Genomic DNA, 1,164 nt, shown 5'->3' on the forward strand with positions numbered 1-1,164 from the left:
GTAGCAAATGATGAGAGGAAAATTTTGTAGTGCAGGCAAAAGAATTATTAACGTCCCTCAGTTTGTTGTGAAACCACTTACTGATAGGAAGAAATAGATGTTGTAACCTAGAGTTGAATGTTCTATTGAGCAAATTGTGAACTCATTGAGAGATCATTTGTTTTAATTTTTTTTAAAGATTTATTTATTTTATGCATATGAGTACACTGTAGCTGTTTTCAGACACACCAGAAGAGAGCATTGGATCCCATTACAGATGGTTGTGAGCCACCATGTGTTTGTTGGGAATTACACTCAGGAAATCTGGTAGAGCAATCAGTGTTCTTAACCATCTCTCCTGCCCATCATCAATCCAATTTTTATTTATATGTATGTGAGACTGAGTTAATGACTCACACTAGAAACTCAATTGCAAGTACTATGACATTAAAATGGGTTTCAATTTAAAATGATTTTAAATAAAATCTAACTTTCAAACTGGTTTCAAATGTGTAGTACCATTACAGAGATAGGCATAGATTGGATCCAAAATGTTGACGTGTGCAATTCTTTTTTTTTTTTTTGCATGAAATTACGACTACTACTACTACTACTACTACTACTACTACTACTACTACTACGACTACTACTACTATTATTATTTGTAATCCAGCCATTGCCTTCACTCCTGGTCACCAGTTCCATATTTCCTCATCCCATTCCTACCCCCTGCTGTCTCCAAGATGATACTCCCCTACCATCAGACCTCCCCCTTCCCTGGTGCCTCAAGTCTCTCAGGGATTAGGCACATCTTTTCTCACTGAACCCAGACCTGGCCGTCCTCTGTTATATATGTGCCAGGGACCATGGACCACCTCTTGTATGGTGCCTGGCTGGTGGCTCGGTGCCTGGCTGGTGGCTCGGTGCCTGGCTGGTGGCTCAGTGCCTGGTTGGTGACTCAGTATCTGGGAGCTCCCAGGGGTCCAGGTTAGTTGAGACTGCTGGTTTACCTATGGGGTCACCCTCCTCTTCAGTTTTTTCCATTCATGCCCTAATTCAACCATAGGGGAAGTGACTTCATTCCAATGGTTGGCTGTAAGTATCTGCATCTGTACCAGTCAGCTGTTGGTTGAGCCTCTCAGAGGAAAACCATGCTAGGCTGCTCTCTTGTCTTGGTTGAGCTTG

This window comes from Mus musculus, chromosome 7, assembly GCF_000001635.26.
Source record: "Mus musculus strain C57BL/6J chromosome 7, GRCm38.p6 C57BL/6J".
Classification (NCBI taxonomy): domain Eukaryota; kingdom Metazoa; phylum Chordata; class Mammalia; order Rodentia; family Muridae; genus Mus; species Mus musculus.